At 55.0% G+C, this 5,936-nt stretch overlaps 1 pseudogene; it reads left to right on the top strand.

Moving 5' to 3' along the window:
* LOC101590566 overlaps positions 1-5,936 on the top strand; it is a 22,579-nt pseudogene that overhangs the window by 12,187 nt on the left and 4,456 nt on the right.

Raw genomic sequence — 5,936 nt, 5'->3', positions numbered from 1 at the left:
CACGCCAGGCCACAGGGGCACGGCCCGCAGCGCCACGCCAGGCCACACGGGCACGGCCCGCAGCGCGCACACGCCAGGCCACACGGGCACGGCCTGCTGCCTGAGAGCGCTCCCGCCCGGCTGCAGGGCGCCTCGTCCAGGGGAATGGACCAAAATCGGCGCAGGGCCAGGGAGCCAGCTCGGCGGCGCCTGGTACCAAAACTGGCTCAAGCCAGGCCTGGATAGAAAGAGCTGCAGATTTCAGAAGTGGGCACAGATGCAGGGAAAGGGGAATGGCGGGAACTAATCTAGGACCGCGATAGGAAAGGTGTCCAATTCCCCGGAGAACCGAGTGGCAAACAGCACACCAAGCTGCGAAGCGACCGAACCTCGGACAGGCTCAGAAAGATGACGTAAGGCGCGCGCCCAGCCAATTCCGGAGTGCTCCGCTCCCGCCCGGTGCATTGTGGAACTCAAGGCACCAACGCCCGCTCTGAGTCTCGCGAGAGACTGAGATGCACGGGAATCACGGAGAGCAGGGCGCTTTCCTTTCTCAGAGTAGGCGGACCTGGCGGGAGTGGCCCAATCAGAACGCCTCTTCTTCCCACTCGTGGGGATTGGTTCGAGGGGGCACGTGGCCCGGCTGCTAGTCACGTGACAGCCCCGCCTCGGGGCCCGTGATGAACCCGGGTCTGGAGACGTCCTGGTGCCCGGGCGTGGGCGCCGTGGGGTTCGGTCTGTGCCAGCGACTCCCTCTTCCATCGGGGATAGAAACGCAGTGGCGTCGCCGAGCCCCAGAGCCTTCCAGGCCAGGAGGGGCCCTCCCGGCGCGCAGCCAGCCAGTTTCCTGCCACGCGCTGGGTGCCCTGGCCGGCCACCGTGGAGCGCCTGCGGCGGAGCGTCAGGCCGCCTCAGCTCGAGACCGGTGCAGCCCAGGGAGCGGGAAGCGGTGAGCAGCAGGGGGAGAGAACGGCGGCCCACGTTGGCGAGACGGGCCGAAGGCCTGCCTTCGGTGTCGGGAGACGAGGCGCGAGGGCAGTAAGCCTGCCGGGCGCTGCCCGGGGATGAACTGCTGCCCTGTTGTGGTGGTCGGCTCACGTGGCCGCAGCCCAGCCCAGGGGGCAGTTTCCTCTCACCTTTCCCGCCACCTCAGGGAAGGCCCCAGTCAGCTCCTCAGATGCTTCTAAACACCCCCCTCCAAGCCCACCCAGCACAAGGCCCTAAGAGCCCCACTTTTGTGGGGTTTGGTTTTGTTAATGAGGCCAGAGGATCTATGTGCCCCATCTGCCCCCGTCCATTTCAATCTCTAGTTTCACAGAAACAACAAAAGCCCCGTGATGTTTTGGAACAGTGCTCTGGTGAAAACTAAACCTGGTAGGGCTGAGATGGAGCTGTGCCACACAGAGCCTGCCTAGCAAGCGCGAGGTCCTGAGTTCAGTCCCCAGTACTGCATAAAAGGACGAAGAAGCAAGGAACAGTACCGCAGCAGAAGCCCTGGCAGGTCCCAGGGTGGAGGCTGCAGCCCTTGCCTGTGCTGCTGCTCACTCTGACTGGCTGACCGTATCCCATGCTTCTCTCCTGGGCGGGCGAAATACCCCTTTCCAGTTACTAAGATGGCTCTGGAGGGGGAGCACTTGGTGAGTGGTGAGAAAGGCCAGGCTCAGCAGCCGTGACCTGGGCAGGGTTCAGCTCGAGCTGTGAGGCCGTCATGCAGGCCAGGTGGCTGCACGGGCGATTCCTGGGGTGAAGGTGCAACCAGCCGGGTGTGTTGAGCTGTGCACAGGGGGGTAGAGAGAGACCCCTTAGCCACCCAGGACACTCGGGCTCATATGTGAGAAGTTCTCATGGCTCAGTGGCCTCTGGAAGGCCAAAAGTAAGGAGTGGTCTTGTTCTGTGTTCTGTGAGAACCCTTCCTAAGGCCACCGTGACAAGTGGCTGTGTCCCGGGGAAATCATGCTGATGAGTAAAGCTAAAGAAATAAGCAATTTAAACAAGACTTTCGCTTTTTGCATTTTAGTGAAGAAGTCTTTATTTAAAAACAAACAGCCAGGCATGGTGGTGAGCACCTATAAACCCAGCACGCAGGAGGCTGAGGCGGGAGGATCTTGTAAGTTCGCAACTAGCCTGGGCTACAAAGTGAGCCCAAAGCCAGCCTGAGCTGCATAGTGAGACCCTGTCTCAAAAAGACAACAACAACAAAACATAACTGCCCTTCAGAGGCCTCAACTTCCGAGAAGACGAGTGTTATGGTTTGTGTATAGGTGTCCCCCCCCCCCCAAGCCGCGTGCAGTTAGGGGCCAGCTTGGCTTCTGGAGTTTGACTGATTCTTGATCCAAGGCTGGGATTGCAGGTGTCAGTGCTACACGCCAGCCCTGGGTCGGTAATTTGCTTTACGGTGTAAGGAGCGGAGAGAGGCCAGCTAGCTGCTGGAGCTACTACTCCTCCCTTTGTGCTCTTGTTCTTTGCCACTGCCATGAAGGGTTGCTCTCTGCCCTGTGTCATTCTGCCTTGGAGCCAGCTGAGTATGAACTGAAACCTCCAGTAACTGTAAGGTACTTTCCTCCATTTTGAATGTTGGGTATTTGTCCCAGAAGTGATAGAAGAGTAACCGAGACACCACACACCCCAGTCCAGGCTTCCGGAATGGGTGCACACCCGGGTGCGTGCCACAGCCATCCACAGAGGCACCACAAGGGTGGCCATGCAGAGTCGGCACCCTGGCTGCACAGGGCAGGCACGTCAGTCTCACAGCAAAGGAGTGTGGCAGAGAGGGTGAGGGCCCGCCCAGGTCACTGCTGCTGAGCCACGGCTTTCTCACCACCCACCCCCACCAGAGCCATCTTACTAATGGGAAAGGGCTATTTCGCCTTTCCTAGGAGTGAAGCATAAACGTGAGGAACACCACAGGGAAGGGCTGGCCACCTCCACTGAAGAAACCATGGAAGCTAGGTGTGGTGGTGCACGCCTGTAATCTCAACTGGGGAGGCTGGGGCACAAGGACCGCCCAAGTTCAAGCCAGCCTGAACTACATAGTAAGAACCTGTCTCAAAAAAACCAAAACAAAACAACCAATATAAATAGATGATGGTAGATAATAAAGACCCTTCAGCAGGTCTGGGCCGTAGCTCAGGTAGAGCACTGGCCTAGCAGATGTGAGATGCTGGCTCCACCCCCAACACAGCATGCCTCCTGTTCATGAAGCCCACACAGCACTGTGTTGAGCAGGCTTTGAGCACCACAGACCCCTAGCACCAAGGCACTCATCACGGCCTCGGGAGGTGTACGGAGCCCTGAAACCTTTCTGAGCCACAGGCCCCAAGTCTATCTGGCCTCAGCAGCCCATTCCCAGTGCAGCCACACTAGCCAGACACCGTGCCACTGAACAGGACCTCACAACCTTCACACACGGAGCGGGGTGCAGAGTTCACTGGTGACCCCGTGCCCTGCCCAATCAGCTTGGAACAGAAACACAGATGTTCTAGCAGTGGGGCATAGTGACACAGGCCTATGTCCCAGCACTCTGGGAGGCTAAGGCAGGAGGATCACAAATTCCAGCCCTGTCTTCCTTCAGAGACAGCGCTCCATCTCAGGCAGCCCGGAGCCAGGCTGTGGCACTGGGTTCTGCGCTCCAGCTCAGGCCCTCCCTTCCTGGCCTTCACTCCGTGGTGTTCAGGCTTTACACCAGTGACTGGAGTCTGACAGCTTCAGTCAGTCCTGAAGGATACTGCATCCTTTGCCACTCCAGACACAGCCCCTGTGAGTAGTCCTTGTTCTCCTACATGAAAGTAGGAGGTTTTTCTTCAAGTGAATGCTTCTGACCTGCCGGGCAGATTTTCAGATGGACAAGTGGCCATGTGACTTGACTCCTTCTGGGCTTCCCTCTGTTAGGTTTGGGTCCTAGTGTAAATTACCAAAATCATTGTGGTGGTCATCTAATATGGCCAATGTCCTTAAATAAAAGCCTATGTGCCCAGGACTACCTCCCCCATCTCCAATGTACAGGCTTTTTCTTTAATTTTTGCAGTACTGGGGATTGAACTCAGGACCTTGTACTTGCCAGGCAAGTGCTCAAGCCCCTGAGCTATTTCCCCAGCCCCACCTTCTCCAACTTAGCCCAGGACATAATTTCCTTTCACCCTTCCCACTGCCTCAGGGAAGACCCCACTCAGCTCCCTCAGGTCTATCTAAACATCCCTCCAAACTGCACCCCTGGCAAAGGGCCATGAAAGCCTCAGCCTCCCTTTGTCTAGTTGAGAGAGAGAAAAAGTCCTCATCCTTCCCCACATTCTCTCCGTGTCCTCAAAGAAAATAAAGCCCCTTTCTGTACTGCACCATTTACTTGAAAACACCCTCTAGGGCTTTCTCTGAGGCAAACAAAGGGTCTGTCTGTGGCTTCCCTTTCCAAGAAGCCAAGACTAATGGAATCACAGCAGTAGCTGGGCATGGTGGCCCCCATAGGTAATCCCTGCACTAGGGAGGCTGAAGCAGGAGGATCCTGGTAAGTTCAAGGCCAGCCTAAGCTACACGATGGGACTCTCTCAGAAAACCAAAACAAAAATAAAGGGATCACACCAGGGTCCCTTTACCCATGGAGGAGACTTTCCAAGACCTCCGTGAATACCTGAACACACAAATGATGCTGGAAACTTTATATAGTATATTTTTTCTGTACTTAATATGATGAAGCTTAAGTTGAAATTAGGCACAGTAAGAGATTGACAATTTACCCTTGACCTTAACAGTCAGCATGTTTTATGTTTTATGTGTTGAGGGCTTTTGCCTGCTCCCTCAAAGGTGGTGGACTCAGGCTCCTCTTCAGTTCTTCACTGTGACATTGCTGTGCTGTGCTTGGGGGTGTCATGAGGTAAAATGCATGTTTCCTATGTCAGAACTCTGAGACTGTTATCTGGACAGGAGGGTGGGTAGTGTAGAAGGATGGGCACAGGAGCCAAGGGATGCTGGGGCTCTGCAGTTCCAGGCTCAGCCGGTAGGCGTCAGCACCCCCACCACCCATCTACCCACCCCACCCCACCGCCTAGGTGCCGGCAGCTCTTCCCCTTTCTGCATTTCTGATGCCAGCCTTGGTTCTGACCCAGCCTTACCCCACAATGGCACAGGCTGGGATTATAGGTGTGCACCACCACACCTCATGGATTTGTCACTTTACTCTGTCTGGGAATGGAGTGGCCTATCCAACAGCCACAAGAAGTCACAGACAACTTCATTTCCTGGCAGAGGGAGCCAGATCTTCTCCCACGACATAATCTTAAAGTTTCTCACTAACATCTTCTGCAGCCCAGACTCCGCATGACTGTGACACTCTTGGAATAGTGCTCACCACTTTCCCAGAGCCGTCATAGTAAAGGACCATGACCGTGTGCCTCAGACACAGCCCAGACTCTCCACGCCTGCAGCCCTTCGGACCCAAGGGAGAACCTGCTGCATGCATCTCTTCTGGCAGCTGGCAGCTCCTGCACCCCCGAGGCCCCCTGGCTTGTTGGTTACGTCTGCCCGTCGCACATGGTGTGCTTTCCGATGCATTTACATGTCGGGGTCCAGATTTCTCTCTCCTTGTAAGGACCCCTGAGATTGCATTTAGGGCTCATCCTAATTCAGAGTGGTTTCAACTCGATTTCATCCACAAGTACTTTATTTCCCAATTAGGCTTCATTCACAGACCTTCAGTATGTTTTGGAGAAGATGATTCCTCTCAAAACAAGCCTCCTGCTAAGTCTCCGGCAGCCCTCTGAGGAGCCCTTCATGAGCCTCGTTCTTTTTTTTTTCACTGTAAATTGTATACTTTTAATTTTTGCATTTTAATTACACTGCATATACTGTAAAAAAAGTTTATTTTTTCCCATAATTTTATTGAGAAACAGCAATGAGAGGGTTTAAAATCAAATTGGGGGGCTGGTGAGATGGCTCAGTGGTCTAAAGCACCTACTTAGAACAAGCTT

This window comes from Octodon degus, unplaced genomic scaffold, assembly GCF_000260255.1.
Source record: "Octodon degus isolate 3935 unplaced genomic scaffold, OctDeg1.0 scaffold00226, whole genome shotgun sequence".
NCBI lineage: Eukaryota > Metazoa > Chordata > Mammalia > Rodentia > Octodontidae > Octodon > Octodon degus.
Note: the sequence above shows the minus strand (reverse complement) of the source record. Positions and strands in the feature narration are given on the sequence as shown.